This window comes from Phocoena sinus, chromosome 1 (genome assembly GCF_008692025.1).
Source record: "Phocoena sinus isolate mPhoSin1 chromosome 1, mPhoSin1.pri, whole genome shotgun sequence".
NCBI lineage: Eukaryota > Metazoa > Chordata > Mammalia > Artiodactyla > Phocoenidae > Phocoena > Phocoena sinus.
Genome location: NC_045763.1, coordinates 112,510,815 through 112,527,692, shown reverse-complemented (window position 1 = coordinate 112,527,692; position 16,878 = coordinate 112,510,815). Strand labels below are relative to the sequence as shown.

Below are 16,878 nucleotides of genomic sequence, written 5' to 3'. Positions count from 1 at the left end.
ATATAGCCAAAAAAAGAGTAAAGAACACCCTTTGCCTGTCCTGGGGAGTCACAATGCTACCTTGACTGAATGGTGAAGAACTCATTCACATTATCTATATATAATTGTGATAAAATACACACATCAATTTACTCTCTTCATAAATTTTAAGTGCACATTGTTGTACAGCCGATCTCTAGAGCTTTTTCATCTTACAGGACTGAACCTCTATAGTCACTGAACAGCAACTCCCCATTCCCCACCTCTCAGGCCCTGGCAACCACCATTCTACTTTCTGTTTCTATGAGTTTGATTACTTTAGTTACCTCATATTAAGTGGAATCATGCAGTACTTGCCCTTTTGTGACTGGCTAATTTCACTTAACATAATATCCTCAAGGTTCATCCATGTTGTAGCATATGACAGAATTTCCTTTTTTTGGAAGGCTGAATGATATTCCATTGTATGTATATACAACATTTTCTTTATCCTTTCATCTGTCAATGGGCATTTAGGTTGCTTCTAGATCTTGGCTAATGTGAATAAAGCTGTAATGAACATGGGAGTGATACTATCTCTTCAAGATCCTATTTTTAATTTTTTTCTCTTCTTTTTTAAAGAATTTTTTGGCCGCACAGCATGGCATGTGGGATCTTAATTCCCCGACCAGGGATCGAACTCATGTCCCCTGCAGTGGAAGCACGGAGTCTTAACCACTGGACAGCCAGGGAAGTCCCTTCAATTATTTTCGATGTATACCCAGAAGTGGGATTGCTGGGTTATATGGCAGTTCTATTTAAAAAATTTTGAGGAACCTCCATACTATTCCATAGTGGATGCACCATTTTACATTCCCACCAACAGTGCACAAGGGTTCCAATTTCTCCACATTCTCACCAATACTTGTTATTTTCTGTTTTAATTTTTTTTGATAGTAACCATCCTAATGAAAGTGAGGTGATATCTTATGTCTTTTTCTTTTTAATTTGCATTTCACTAATAATTAGTGATGTTGAGCATCTTTTCATATGCTTCTTGGCCATTTGTGTAATCTACTTTGGAGAAATGTCTATTCAAATCCTTTGCTCATTTTTAAGTGGGTTATTTTTTGTTTTATTTTGTTGAGTTGTAGTTCTTTATACATCCTGGATATTAATTAACCTGTTATCTGACATATGGCTTGCAAATATTTTCCCCCATTCTGTAAGTTATCTTTTTACTTTGTTGATTATTTCCTTTGTTCCCCAGAAGTTTTTAAGTTTAATGTAGTCCTATTTGTCTATTTTTTGCTTTTGTTATCTTTTTTTGGTGTCATATTCAAGGAATCTTTGCTTGTTACAATGTCATGAGGGTTTTCCTTGATGTTTTCTTCTAGGAGTTTTATAGTTTCAGGTCTTACTTTTAGGTTTCCATTTTGAGTTAATTTTTGTATATGGTATAAGGTAAGGGTCCAAATTCATTCTTTTGTATATGAATATACAGTTTTCCTAACACCATTTGTTGAAGAGACTATCATTCCCCATTGTGTGTTCTTGATATCCTTGTTGAAAATCATTCAATCAAATATGTGAGGGTGTATTTTTGGGCTCTCCATTCTGGTCCATTGGTCTGTCTGTCTTTTTAATTAATTAATTGATTTTGGTTGCACTGGGTCTTAGTTGTGGCACGCAGGATTTTCATTGTGGCATGTGGGATCTTTTAGTTGTGGCATGCGAACTCTTAGTTGTGGCATGCATGTGGGATCTAGTTCCCTGACCAGGGATCGAACCTGGGCCCCCTGCATTGATAGCGCAGTGTCTTACCCACTGGACCACCAGTGAAGTCCCTGTATGTCTGTCTGTCTTTTTGCCAGTTCCATACTGTTTTGATTACTGTAGCTTTATAATACGTTTTGAAATCAGGAAGTGTGACACTTCCAGCTTTACTCTTCTCTCTCAAGACTGTTTTGGCTATTTGGGGTCCTTTGAGATTCCATATGACTTTTAGGATAGTTTTATTTCTAAAAAAATGCCACTGGGATTTTGATAGGGATTGTATTTAATCTGTAGGTCACTTTGGATAGTATGGATATTTAATGATATTAAGTCTTCTAATACATGAACATGGGATGTCTTTCCCTCTATTTGTGCCTTCTTCAATTTCTTTCAGCAATGGTTTGTCATTTTCAGTGTACAAGTCTTTTGCCAAGGACTTGATATGAAGCCTAAGGTGTGGGGATGGCATGAGAGATCCCGGAGGCAACTCAGAATAGAGCTCCCTTCACTGCCCCTGGTTTGTGTCTGGAAACAAACACTTCATTGGTCAAGACTTAAGAGCAGCTGGCAGGAAATGAGCTGGTGTGTGACCCCAGTTACAGGCCTGTTTCTAAAGGGGTCTAAGTGTAAGCCTAGAGCACTGGGGAGGATGCTGAGCTTCAGTGGAGGTCAGAGAAACTTAACAACAATCAAGGATTGGGCTCCAGGGCCTGGAGCCAGAGAGGCCCTAAAGGAGCAAAAGCAGCTACTTTGAGGTCAGGCAGCTCAGCTGGAGGACTCTCTGGGGAGTGTTGGGGCCAGAGAAGGGTGGGCCTTCCTCCTTCACCCAGGAGTCCAAGGACCAGATGGCCTGAGCAGGGCCCGAGCAGAGCAGGAGATAGGGGGCCAGAACAGGCCCCTGTGGGGGTCCCACAGTGGAGCTGAGAAGGGTCCCTCTGCCTTGTGTCTCACACTGGCCTGGCCTAGTGTCTAAACTATTGGGACTGACGTGTAGCCAGGCTTGTCATTCTATGGGATGAGAACCCGGCTTATCTTGCCACATTAGGGTAAGGAAACTAAAGCCACCTGGGTCAGCTTTTGTACCTCCTGTGTATTTGGCTTTTCTTTCCATTTCAATTCCTAGTAAAGTTCCCTTTTGGAAAATAAAACAATTCTTTCTGTTTGTTCAATGTTAAAAGTTTTAAAAAACACTTTCTCATCCAAGGCTCATTTGGTCCTCCTTAACCCTGTGAGATAAGAATCATGGTCCACATTTTACAGATGAAGATATGGGGGCTCAGAGAGGTGACGTGACTTAGTCAAAGACACACTGCTGGTGACCAGCAGACCTGCCACTCAGACCCCCTCTCTTACTAACTCTGTGAACTGCCCAAAGGGCAGAGACTGTCGTCTGTGTCTTGGTCCCGATAACTATGAAGGGTTAAGCCCTTTACAGGCCCTGTATGGTGGTTGTGGTTGCTTCTGCTGAGGACCCATTCATTCATTTATTCATTCACTCATTCAGAAGGTAGTACTTTGTATGTGCCAGGCACAGTAGATACTGCAATAAAAAGAGGAGGAAAAATATGTTTCCTGATTTTATGGGGCTTTCAGTTTAGAGAAGACAATAAATAACCACGTGATAACACAAACAAGTGGATAATTACAAATTGAGGTCAACTGCTAAGGGATCAAATTTACAGTAATTTTTTTTTCTTTTTGGCCACACCACATGGCTTGCGGACTCTTAGTTCCTTGACCACAGATTGAACCCAGGCCACGGCACTGAAAGTGCTGAGTCCTAACCACTGGACCACCAGGGAATTCCCTATGGTAATTTTAAACAAAGAAACTTGAATTTTAGTCTGGGAGTGGGGAATGTCATTATGGAAGTGACTCTTGAGTTGAAATCTGAAAGATGAGCAGAAGTTATCCAGGCAAAGGGAGGAGGGAGGGTGAGAGTGAAGTTGAGGGGAGGAAGTGCTACCTAGATAGAAGGACCATTATATGCAAAGGCTCTGTGGCAGGAAGGGGGCATGATGAGTTACTGAGGGAAAGTTAAGTGTGGCTAAAACCCAAGAACAAGGTGGAGAGAGATACGAGGTGAGCCTGGAGGCGTGGGCAAGACCCTGAGGGACATGTTAAGGATTGGTAGCTGCTGAATGGTTTTTTCAGCAATGTGAGTGTGTGTGTGTGTGTGTGTGTGTGTGCGCTTGGGTGTGCGACATGATCAGAGTTGCACTTTGAAAAATTTCACTTAAAATTCCATTTTGCAATAATGGAAAAGATTAAGAGAGGGGGTAGAGTTGGGACAGAGAGCCCAGTGAAGAGGTAATTTAACAAATAATAGCAAATAATTGCTAATTGTTACTGAGTACTTACTCTATACCAGGCATTGTTCTATTTCACAGATATTAACTCCCTAATCCCCACAACCCAATGAAGTAAGTACTTTTGTTATCTCCATTTTACAGGTGAGGAAACTGAGGCACAGAGAAGTTACATAACTTGCCAGAGATCATAGAACTGACAAGTGGTGGAACCCAGGCAGTCTGATTTGGGAGCTGCTGTTCTTAACTACGATTATCTCCTGAACTCGGGTGGAGAGAGTGTAGGTCATTCATCCAGTCAACACGTGCTTATTTAGTGCTCACTACATGCCAGGCACTATTCTATCTCTATGGAGCTTGGAGTCTAGGCAGGTGGAGATACGTGAGCAGCAAACAAACAAAGAAATCATATGATGTGTAAAGAAAAATAAAGCAGAGATGAAGAACAGTGAGTTCTGGGGAGTGGTGTGGTGGGGAAATGTGAGAAGTGGATGCGTTCATGAGAGATTTAGGGGGTAAAATAGTCAGGCCTTGATGGGCTGGACATGATGGATCAGGGAGAGGCAGGTGTGCATGTGACTCCCGTATTTCTGGCTTGTGAAACCAAATACATGGTGGTGCCGTTTATCGCCACAGGGAAAACTGGAGGATGCCCAGATTTGGGGCAGTAGGTGTGTGGATATTGCAATTTTAGTTTTAGACATCTTCTTGTAATAGTCCCATGGTAACGTCAAAGAAGTAGTTGGATATACACATCCAGAGTTCAGAGAGGAGGGCTGGATTGGCAGTTTGGGAGGCAGAAACATAGATGGAAACCTAAGCATTGGGCATGGATGAGCACGCCAAGGGATAGAGCATGGAGTGAGAAGAGAAGAGGTTGTGTCTAAAAAGCATCTGCAATTCTGACACCAATTCCAATTCAATGTGTGAGATTTTCCCCCATGCCACCAAGCAATTCTCTGACACTAGCTGGGTCTCTTATAATTCAGCTCAATTCTGAAACTATCTACCTGGAGATAGCATCAGATCTACAGGTTAAGGGCTCAGTCCTACAAAACGTCCCCCCGAATTCCCCCCCCTCATTTCAGATACCAATTGAACTTCTGCCTATAAATCAGAGGTTCCCACTATCCCCTCTTTGGGTGCTAGAGAAGAACTCTCTTCCCCAGATAGTCACATGGCCTCTCCCTCATCTACTTCAGGTCTTTGATCAAATATCTCTCTCCCAGTGGAAAATTCCTTGACCACTTTATTTAAAATTGAACCTCTTGAGACTTCCCTGGTGGTCCAGTGGTTAAGACCACACGCTCCCAATGCAGGGGACCTGGGTTCGATCCCTGGTCAGGGAACTAGATGCTGCATGCTGCAACTAAGAGCCTGCGTGCTGCAACAAAGATCCCGCGTACCGCAGCTAAGACCTGGTGCAGCCAAATAAATAAATTAAAAAAATAAATATTAAAAAAAAATTGAACCTCTCCACAGGCTGTTATACCCTATTCCTGCTTCCTGCTTTATTTTTCCTCATGGCACTTGTGACCTCTAAAATACTATGTGTTTTACTTATTGTTTCTTTTTAATTTTTATTTAAAAAAATTTTTATTATTTAAAAAAAATTATTTTATTTTATTTATTTTTGGCTGTGCTTGGTCTTTGTTGCTGTGCGCGGGCTTTCTTTAGTTGCGGCGAGTGGGGGCTACTCTTTGTTACGTTGCGCGGGCTTCTCACTGTGGTGGCTTCTTTTGTTGCGGAGCACGGGCTCTAGGTGTGTGGGCTTCAGTAGTTGTGGCATGCAGGCTCAGTAGTTGTGGCTCGTGGGCTCTAGAGCACAGGCTCAGTAGTTGTGGCACACAGGCTTAGTCACTCTGCGGCAGGTGGGATCTTCCCAGACCAGGGCTCGAACCCGTGTCCCCTGCATTGGCAGGCGGATTCTTCCCGGTAAGTCCCTACTTATTGTTTATTGCAAGCACCACGAGGGAAGATTTCATTGTCTCTCTTGTTCACTGTAGCATCCCACAGTGCCTAGCACATAGTAAGTGTAAATCCATATAACATTGTTCAAAATAGAGTAACGCCTGTCAAGGGCCACTATCAAGTCTCTTTCAGACACCCAAGGACTGGGAAACTTCTGAAGACAAAAAGTTACAGATTCTCAGAGAAAACACACCCCGTAGAAGCACATCCAATTTTGAAACAACTCTGGACCAAAATAGATATGAACCCACCCCCTCTTTCCTGCACCTTGCCCTTTGAAGCCCAGTGAAAGGCTCAAACCCCCAGCCTTTGGGGCTAATGCCACTCTATTCATCTGGCCTCTTTCCTCCCTCAGAAAGTGAATAACTTTCTCTTTTTCCCTTGTTAATACTTCTGTGAATTCTTTCACAACCCGTGTTGGCTCACCTAACAGTAAGTACTCAATATTTGTTGAATAAATGAACTTCCACATGGATGTCTCACAGTATATGAACTGACCCAAGTCCAAAAACAAACTCCTGGTTTTCCCTCCAAATCCACATCCTCAACCCCACCTTCCCATATAAACGACACTACAATCTGCTCAGCCGTACAAGTCAAATCCAGAAGTTTTCTTGGGGTCTTCCTTACCTCTCACTCCCCATACCTAACTGATCAGCAAGTTCTATTGGTTCTACCTCAAAAACAAACCTCAAATATTTTCACTTCTTTTCCTCTCTAATGCCCTTCCATCATTTCAAAACCATCACCATCTCCCCCACTGCAAGGGCCAATCTCCTCTGCTTCCCACAAGTCCTCCCTTGATCCATTCCTGAAATTACTGCCAAGGTCATCTTTTCTGTTTCTTCTGAAAGAATGCCCATGACCCATATCTATTAGCAGCAGCAACAACAGCAACAATTAAGCAGCAAAATACAGAGAAGAAAGAAAAAAATTAATCACTATCCACCACCCAGAAATAAGCATTAACATTTGTTGAATACCATTTGGCTCTCTATCAGTATAGACAGCTAGAGAGACTGATAGACAGACTTACAGAAAAAACAGTTACAAAAAATGGGACCACAATACATGTTATTCATAATAAAAAGTACTCTTTAAGTTTTACTTGTAGATAACAAAAGGGAAAAATGGAAAATGAACAAATTACTAAATTTTATGAAATAAAATAAATCTCGTGGTGAAAAATAAATTATTTTTCATCATGAGAAATATTAGCTTGTAAAAGAGTCAGAGATAAAAAACAACTCCTCACCACCTACCAGAAGGATGAGGAAAACAGTATATTTACACTTATTCCCATTTCCCCTGCCCCAATCTACCAATTTCTGATAGTTATATTAGTTAATTTAAAAATGTCGATGTATACAGTATTCGCATTCTGTTTTGTAAACATGATTTCCAATGCAAATTTGGTCTTAGTTCTAGTTCTATGATTCATCTCTCACAAAACAGACCTTTTAGCCTGGCTTCTTCATTCTGGCATCCTTTATTTGAGTCATTATTTGGTTGGTTGGATTTCAAAGGGCTCTTGGCTTCTGTATTCCCTGGAGTTCTTTCAGCTTGAGACTGTTGCTGCTTGGCAGGGCATAAAATTGTCAGGTCATACATTCTTTCTCTCTGTGCCCTGTAGACATGGCTCCTCTGTTTGCTGCCATTGTTTGTTCCATGGGAAATCTCAGGCTAACTGGATTTTTCCTACCTTGTCTGTGGCTGGCTTTCCTTCCATGGATGCTCTCATCTTCTTTTCTTTCTTTTCTTTTCCTACTATTTTAATGTAGAAATATTTCAAGCATACAGAAGAGTATAGAAAATAGCACATTATCCAGTCATAAGCTTTGTTGAATTTAAAAAATATTTGCTTTAGATCCCTTAAAACAAAGAAATTTACAGATCTAGGTGAAGGCCTCCACATGCTATCCTATATTGCACTGGCCCTCTCCACAGCTGTAGCCACTATTGGGAGGAAGAAATTTCCTCTGCCCTTCTAGGTTCTTCTGGCTGGTCTAAGAATTAAATTGACATGAGACAGATTAACAGGAGAAAATCAAACAGAAGGTTAATAAGATGTATACATGGGCGAGACCTAGGAAAACTAAGTAACTCACCAAAATGGTCAAAAACCCTTACCTTAAATACAATCTTCAGCTAAAGACAAAAGGAATTTGGGGTAGTTGTTTGGAACTTCAAAAGAGAGGAAGACAATTCAGTAAGAGATAGCGAAGCAAATATTTTGTAAATAAATATTTGCTTGGCCATGCAGAGACAATCGGACACTAGTGGACTCTGATGTCTCCCTACCACATCTAGCCTATATTCTTTGCAGATAGCTCTGGTGATAGCTTTATTCTGGCTTTTATCAAATTCTTTAGGCAGCAAAGGGGACGTTAATAGAAAGACTTCCCGAGTCTTATGTTTCTTAAAATTAAATTAATCTTCAAGCCAAAGAGACACATTTTGGGGTGGCAAATTTTGCTCCTGAATTATGAGTTTATAGTTTTTTACCGCTATCCTGAATTATGCATTTATGATTCCCTTGATTAAAAAAATAATTTTGATCACATGTGTACATATTCCTAAGCAATATGTTATTTAGTATTGCATGTTTTTTGCACTTTACATAAATAGTACCATAACGCATGGATTCTTCTGCAACTTCCTCTCTTGTTTTATCCATATTGATGAAGTTCATCCATTTACATTACTGTGTCATATTTCATTGTTTAAATATGCTCTAGGGCTTCCCTGGTGGTGCAGTGGTTGAGAGTCCGCCTGCCGATGCAGGGGACACGGGTTTGTGCCCTGGTCCGGGAAGATCCCACATGCCGCAGAGCAGCTGGGCCCGTGAGCCATGGCCGCTGAGCCTGCACATCCGGAGCCTGTGCTCCACAAGAGTGAGAGGCCCGCGTACCAGAAAAAAAAAAAAAAAGCTCTAATTTATTTCTCTATACTGTTGATGAACAGTAGGGCTGTTTTCATTTTTTTTCTGTTTCTTTTAAAACTATTTTATTATCTATTAATTAAAATTATTATTGTATTATAGTAAGAAAACATAATCTGTGTAATAATGATTCTTTGAATTTATTGAGACTTCTGTTTGTGTCCTAGAGCTTATTCAATATTACATGATCCACATGTGCTAGAAAAAATGTTTATGTTCTCTTGTTGGGTGTAGGATTCTCTATATATACCAAATAGTTTGAATTTACCAATAACATTATTCAGTTATTTTATATTTCTGCTTTTTTTTGTCTCCTTGATCAGTTTCTGAGAAGAGTGCATTACAATTTCTAACCATAATTTATTTATTCTTCCAGAAGTTTTGTTAGCTGTTGCTTTATATATTTTGAGGCTATATTATTGGTGTTTTAATGTTCATGATGTTTGTATTTTCTTGTATTATGTTCCTCTTGTCTCATATTTTTTCATCTTGAATTCTCTTTTATCAAATATCAAAATTACTTCCATGATATTTCTTATGCTTTATATTTCCCTGGTGTATTTTCTCCTGTTCTTTTATTTAAAATATTTAAAATTTAAACATTTAATACATTTTTCTTTTAAATGTTTCTCTTGTATGCAACATATTGCTGAAAAAAATTTTAAACCCAACTTGGGAATCTTTGTCTTTTAACAAGTATGTTTATTTTGTTCATCTTTATTACAGATTCCTTTATAGTATTAGGACTTATTCTGACATTAAAATTTTCTGTATACTGTGCCTTTTTTGTCGTTTTTTTCTTTCTTGCTTTCCAACGGATGGAGCCAACTTTCTTCTTATATTGTAAAAGTTATATATTCTATATTTTTACAATGTTGTGATTGCTTTAATTTAACTCCATGTTCCTCCTTTGAATAATTTCTAAATGTATCATTCATTTTATATTTCCCTTAATAGCAAAAGTACTTTTTCACACCCTCATATCCTTTTAGTCTTGCCCTTTCCTCTCTCTTCTCTCATCATCTTGACAGTTCTTAAAATTCAGTTTGATTCTTCTTTTGTGTAATTCCCCAACCAAAGGCTAGCTGTCTTGTCCCTCAGGTACTTTTCCTCAAGCCGATGATAAAATTGTGTGCCAAGTCCTTTTTTTGCAAATATAACCTGCGGCAACTGGAGACGCTGCTCTCCAACCAACCATTTCATTCTCTCTCTCTCTCTCTCTCTCCCTTGCCCTTTGGCTTTTAAAAATAATCAGTTTTATTATATTATTTAACCAGTTTTACTCCCCATGTCTCAGGCATCATCCTCATTTCTCTCTTCTTATTTGAGTACTTTCTCTAAGAGTGTTGTTTTCTTTAAAAAAATAAATTTATTTATTATTTTTGGCTGTGTTGGGTCTTTGTTGCTGCATGCGGGCTTTCTCTAGTTGTGGTGAGCAGGCGCTACTCTTTGTTGCAGTGCGAGGGCTTCTCATTGTGGTGGCTTCTCTTGTTGCAGAGCATGGGCTCTAGGCACGCAGGCTTCAGTAGTTGTGGCACGAGGTCTCAGTAGTTGTGGTGCACGGGATTAGTTGCTCCATGGCATGTGGGATCTTCCCGGACCAGGGCTCGAACCCGTGTCCCCTGCATTGACAGGCGGATTCTTAACCACTGTGTCACCAGGGAAGTCCCGAAGAGTGTTTTTTTTTTTTTTTTTTTTTTTTTTGCGGTACGCAGGCCTCTCACTGTTGTGACCTCTCCCGTTGCGGAGCACAGGCTCCAGACGCACAGGCTCAGTGGCCATGGCTCACGGGCCCAGCTGCTACATGGCATGTGGGATCTTCCCGGGCCGGGGCACGAACCCGTGTTCCCTGCATCAGCAGGCAGACTATCAACCACTGCGCCACCAGGGAAGCCCCCGAAGAGTGTTTTTAATGTTGGCCTTTTTCCTGAGGCCTACTATGCCTGAGGATTTTTTTTTTTTGGCTGTGCCAGGCTGCTTGTGGGATCCTATTTCCCCCACCAGGGATTGAACCCGGCCCCAGGCAGCGGAAGAGCAGTCCCAACCCCTGGACCACCAGAGTTTAATACCCTCGCATTGGAATGACTATTTGGCTATTTTGACTATTTCTTTCAACGTTTAAAAACATTGCTACTTTGTCTTCTTGCGTCTAGTGTTTCTGTTGAGAAGTCTGATGCAGTTTGATTTTTGTTCCTTTGTATTTCTTTTGGAGATGTTTATAATTTTATCTGATTTGATACACTTAAATTTCAGTATGAGTCTAAATGTGTTTTTTTCCCCTCCTTAGTTACCCCAGTTACCACTCTGTGAGCCATTTCAAGCTGAGAACTTTCACCTTACTCTAACTCTCAGAAATGTATTACCATATTTCTTCAACTATTCCCCCCTACCTTTTTTTCTTCCTCTCTTTGGGGAATCCTATTATCCTGATCTCACACTTTTATTCTCTATGTCATTTAGCTCCTTTTGAAGTATTCTCTCTTTAATCTTTTCTTCTGCCCTCTGGGAGATTTTCTCAGTCTGATCTCCCAGTTCACTCATTTGTTCTCCAGCTGTATCCATCCTTTATTTTTTCCATTTGTTGTGTTCTTAATGTCAACAAATATATTTTTTTATATTTGATATGTCTACTTGGTTCTTTTTTTATGACCTCTTGTTCTTATTTCTATCAGTTGTTCTTTATCTTTTTGACGATATTTATTATTTTAATTTCTTGGTTCATCAATTTCAACAATTCTACTTCAAATGGTTTAGCTTGCTCTTATTATGTCATTATAATGGCTATACACCTCAGGTTCTGATTATTTTGGCTTGTAAGTACATGTTTCCTGGGCTGGGGTGGGGTTTGTTCTCAGTTATTGTGTCTGGTGATGGGTATTGGGGCCCTCAGTGTGGACAGCCAAAGACACCAGAGAACTAGGGTCACTATTCTCTTTGCTGTCACTCTACTAGGCAACATTCTGGGAAGGGCTATGCCTTCGAACTTTAATTTAAAACACAGCTCTGGGAAGAGGCAGTCTCTTTAGGTCGTAATCCTCCAGCTCTGGGGATTTGCAGGAGGGGGCTTTGCTGCCCCAGGTCAGCCCACACCTAGGTTCATCCGTGTCTTATCCCAACAGGGCTTTTATGTTGCACTGTTTGTAGTCAGCAGTCAGGGTTCTTGTTTTTCCATGGAGACAATTGTATCATCTTGTTATTTTTTCCTAATCCTTAGACCTTAAGAAAAATGGCCATACTCTTCAGTTTAACGTAGAGTGAAGTGATAATAGTGGGAATCCTTTCCTTGTTCTTGACTTTAATAAGAATGATTTAGGGACTTCCCTGGTGGTGCAGTGGTTAAGAATCTGCCTGCTAATGTAGGGGACACAGGTTCGAGCCCTGGTCGGGGAAGATCCCACATGCCGCGGAGCAACTAATCCCGTGTGCCACAACTACTAAGCCTGCTCTCTAGAGCCCGTGTGCCACAACGACTGAGCCCACGTGCCACAACTACTGAAGCCTGCACACCTAGATCCCATGCTCCACAAAAAGAGGAGCCACAACAGTGAGAAGCCTGCGCACCACAACGAAGAGTAGCCCCTGCTCGCCGCAACCAGAGAAAGCCTGCGTGCGGCAACGAAGACCCAATGCAGCCAAAAATAAATAAATTTATATTAAAAAAAGAATAATTTAAATCATTTACTATTGAGAATGAAATTGAACTAAGTTTTTGATAGATGCCCTTTGTTGGTCAAGATATTTCTTTTCCATTCCTAGATTACTAAGAGTTTCATTATGAATGGGTATTGAATTTATTCTGGCATCTCTTGAGATAATCATATAATTTTAATTTTTAATCTGTTAATGGGGTGACTTATATTAATACATTTGCTCATGTTAAAACCATCTCTGCATTCATGATGTTGACCCAACTTAGGCATGATGCATTTTTCTTAAGTATAATGATGGATTCCATTTGCTAATAGTTTACTGAGGATTTTGTATCTGTAAGCATAATTGAGATTGGTTTCTAATTTTCCTTTCTCATATGGTACATTTCTGGCGTTCACATGTAGGGCGATTTACTTAGTACACAGATTTGGCTGTGTGTAACAAATACCAAAAATAGCAGAGGCAAGGAGGAAGAAGTTGACTGCTTTGTCACGTACTGTCTGGAGGTTTATGGTCTAGGGCTAGTTTGGGGGTTCTGCTCAGCTATCCCTGGTTTGTATGGTCCAAATGGCTCATCTGTATTCTAAACAGCAGTGAAAGAACAGCATGTTCTCTGCCATTAAGGGCATGAATCAGAAGTTGCATCTATCGCTGTTACTGGCCAGAGTTGGAATCAAACTCAGATTTGGCTCAAAAGTCAATGTTCGAGAGACAAGGGTTGGTGGAAAAAGATGCTTTATACAGGAAGCTGGCAACCTGGGAAGATGGTGGACTAGTGCCCCCCAAACCATCTCCAAGTTGCCAGTTAGAGGGAAAAGGATTTTATAGGAAAAAACTGGGAAGATTCAGGGGTGTGCAGGCTGGGGCTATGTGCCGAACAGTAACAGTCAACTCTGACAATCATCTCAGAACTGGTCATGCAGTGATCTGGTCAGCATCATCTTGATTGTTTTAAGAGCAGTCAATCTATAGCTCCAGGGTTGCTTTGTTCCCATTTCCTTGAGGCCAGTTTCTGGAATTAGGCAAGCCATAGATTTAGTACTGCTCAGGATGGAGCAGCTTATATCATGGCTATAGTCTGGTTACCATGTAGTTAGCTTTTTCCCTCTGGTGGTGGTTTTAGTATCTGCAAAACAACTCAGGAATGTGCATCAGACTCTGTTCTCTGTGTCCTTCAGGGAGGAGTGAGCGATTCTGTGACTGCCATGTGGCTGACCTGTTTAAATTGTTACCAGTTCTCCTGGCCAAACTGCTATCTTTTGTTACTATATGTTCCCATTCTTTCAATCCTTGACTCTTGAGACTGCATTTTGTGACTCATGGGAGGCCTTGGAGACCAAAGCTTTTCTACAAATAAGAGGCAGGAGGAGGACATGGTGGTGTGGGGGAGGTCTGTCCGGGGAAGTCTCCATAATGTCCTGCTCAGTAACATCACTTCTGTTTACTTCTCTAGGCCAGAGCTCAGTCATGTGGCTACTCCTAGATGCAAGGAAGGCTGGGGAGTGTGGCCTTTATTTGAACTTAAAAGTACAGATTCTTTTGCTATGAGAGACAAGAGAATAGGTAATGGCGCAACCAGCAGTCTTTACTGCAAAGCTTATTTCATATCTGCCACATAAAATAAGCTGGGCACTCTTTCCTTTTTTTCTAGAAATATAAGTTTGTATAAGTTTTTTTTCTTGGCTATTTGATAAACTTGCCTGCAAAAATCATTTGGATCGGTTTTATTTATTTATTATTTTTTTTGTGGTACGCGGACCTCTCACTGTTGTGACCTCTCCCATTGCGGAGCACAGGCTCCGGATGCGCAGGCTCAGTGGCCATGGCTCACGGGCCCAGCCACTCCATGGCATGTGGGATCTTCCCAGACTGGGGCACGAACCCGTGTCCCCTGCATCGGCAGGCGGACTCTAAACCGCTGCGCCACCAGGGAAGCCCGGATCTGTTTTATTTTTAATTTTTATCATTATTGTGTGGATCTATACTACAGATCAATTTCTTTAATAGTTATAGGTCTTCAGATTTCCTCTCTCTTAGTCAATTTTGGTGAATTATATATATATATATATATAAATATATTTTCCCCCTGCAAAGCTGCCTATTTTATGTAATTTTTCAAATTTCACTCTCAGTTTTTTTTTTTAAGATTGATTGATTGATTAGCTGTGTTGGGTCTTCTTTGCTGTGCGGGCTTCTCATTGCGGTGGCTTCTCTTGTTGCAGAGCACGGGCTCTAGGCGCACGGGCTCAGTAGTTGTGGCTCGCCGGCTCTAGAGTGCAGGCTCGGTAGTTGTGGCTCACAGTTGCTCCGCGGCATGTGGGATCCTCCCGGACCAGGGCTCGAACCCGTGTCCCCTGCATTGACAGGTGGATTCTTAACCACTGTGCCACCAGGGAAGCCCCTCTTGGAGATTCTTGGTGATTGGACATTATAGGGGAGGTTTACCATTGTGATCATCTGTGTTTAAGTCATGCCTCATTCATTGTGTGAGCTTGGGGAAACTTCCCTGAACCTCATTTTTCTCCTTTGTAAAGTGGGGTAAGACTGTACTAATTTCCAGGGATTGTTCTGTAAATTAAACGGGATGATATACAGACAGTTACCCAGCACACAGCAGGTGTCCCATAATGTCAGTCTGCACCCCTCCAGCAAAGGGAATGACAAATGCATTACACACGGCAGATCCAGAATGACCCACACCCAGTGTGATAATGCAGGTTCTCTCATGCTGAGCAGGCTGTCAGGGGATAGTAGATAAATTATTTCATAAAGTTTGCTAAGAGAAAATATTTAAAAGCATATTTGCGGGGGGCTGGGTGGGGAGAAGAAGAATAAAAGGGGTCCTTGTAGTGAAAAAGTTTAAGCTCAGAGGTTGGTGCAACTCCCCCAAAGTCACACGGTAAGTCAGGAGAAAGCCAGGGCTTGAATCTGGGGCCCCAACAGCAAGACCATTTCTCTTCCCGCCAAGTTGCCCCCGGGATAGTGAGTGGGTTGGCAGAGCTTGGCAGTGTTCAGCCCCTCACTTCTGCCACCTAGTTCCCTCCTGACTCCTCCCTGTGGCTTTTAAACAGTTTACAGGCGTACAGTTTCCATCTTAGAAGTCCACCTGGGCTGGAAAAACTTCATACATCAGGCAGGTGTGAGAGGTGTGGGTGTGGGAAGGCTCGCTGGAGATGAATCAGCACTGCCTACTCCTGCCTGAGTCAGGAGCAGGGCAGGGCAAGAACAGGCAGACCCCGACGGGAGGGAGGGAAAGGAGAGCCCAGAGACCAGCCTGCAATGCCACGTCGCAACCACCAGGAGGCATAAACAAGACAGGCAAAGCCCAGGAGCCGCTGGTGGGAAACCTCTGACACCTGGAGCTGGGGCGAGGGAATGGACGGAAAGCAGACACCCAGTTTCCCAGTCTGGGCATGGGCACAGTCACTGCCAGGATGTGCCCACTGCCTGCCTGTGTCCTGGCTTCTCTGCCTTCATGGAGAAGTGGAGAATGTAGAGCGGGATTGGAATCTAGGGGTCGGTCAATCCAATCCTCCTGTTCTGCCAGGAGGGGGAGGGAATTGCTCTAGATCACACAGCAAGTTAGTGGCAAATTATGTGATTTTCATCAGTCTCAGGAATATGGCCCCTTGATGGGCACTGTCCTGGCCTCAGTTCCTATTTAAGGACAGGTGTCCAGGTAGTGCCCCTAGCAATCAGTGGCGCTCTTGTCCTCTCTCTCTCTCTCATCTTTCTGGTCTTCTTCCCTTTTCCCTCACAGTCCCGTTGTTTCTGTGACTCTATTTTTCTCAGACCTTTTCTCCCAGTTTCCATCCGTCTGCCTCCCATCTCCATCCCTGCCCGCTGGGGAGTTTGCTCTGCTCCTTCCCTCACAGGGTCCACGAGCGTGAGGTTTCCTGCAGTCACTTCTCAGGGATTCATAGCTCTCTGAAGCTCCATTTTCCAACCCAGTGTCTCAGTTCCACTCCTGGGATCCAGAGGAGAAGTTATGATTTGGTAGCATAATCAGTGATGTGATTTGGGGAGGTGGGAAGGCCCCCTGGCTCCTAAATACTGCCCCCAGCACGCCACCCCGCATTCGGTAACCATAAACTCCCGGTTATCACCTGGTGTGGGCAAGACCCTTTGCTCATGCAGTCCCTGCCCTGTGAGCTCACCATGTGGGAGTGAGGGCGAGAGGAGACAAGCACACGAGTGATTCAATGGACAGCAGAATGCTCTGAGCACACAGGACAGAAGGAGTGCTTGGTGCGGGACAGAGCAGGTAGAGAC

The 16,878-nt window shown here is 42.3% G+C and overlaps 1 non-coding gene across 1 annotated transcript; it reads right to left on the bottom strand.

The window, feature by feature from the left end:
• Positions 1-1,727: 1,727 nt before the first annotated feature.
• TRNAD-AUC lies at positions 1,728-1,800 on the bottom strand. Its single transcript has one exon. It is a non-coding gene; the product is annotated as a tRNA-Asp (tRNA).
• Positions 1,801-16,878: the final 15,078 nt, after the last annotated feature.